Source organism: Penaeus monodon, chromosome 15, assembly GCF_015228065.2.
Source record: "Penaeus monodon isolate SGIC_2016 chromosome 15, NSTDA_Pmon_1, whole genome shotgun sequence".
In the NCBI taxonomy this organism is placed as follows: domain Eukaryota; kingdom Metazoa; phylum Arthropoda; class Malacostraca; order Decapoda; family Penaeidae; genus Penaeus; species Penaeus monodon.
In genome coordinates, this window is record NC_051400.1 from 31325589 (window position 1) to 31326020 (window position 432).

Sequence of the window (432 nt, forward strand, 5' to 3'; positions counted from 1 at the left end):
AATGCCATGCCCTTAAGCTGTTCGTAATTTTTGACCGACGAAGACAGGATTTGCCTCATTTCCTTAATGGTCAGGACGTGCACATTTTTTTCTTCAAAAGTCACATGAATAGAAAAAAAGCGCCATTTTTATTTTTAACGTGTATGGACAGTATTCATTCTGAATGAAATATCTATAGGTAGAACAGTACATTTGACACTGACATTTTTTTCTCACTAGAACTCCAAAAGAGAATAAGGAAATAGAAATAAATAAAAAGATGAGCTCTGAGATCCACAAGAAATCTTAAATTAAAATCCTAAATTAAAGGAAAATGTGTGATTTCACTAATGGACGATGTGAATATATTAGTCTGGTATACCCGTTTCAGGCGCCCCTTCAGAGAATATCAGGAGATTGGTTATAGATAACGACTGAATATTTTAATTTGTC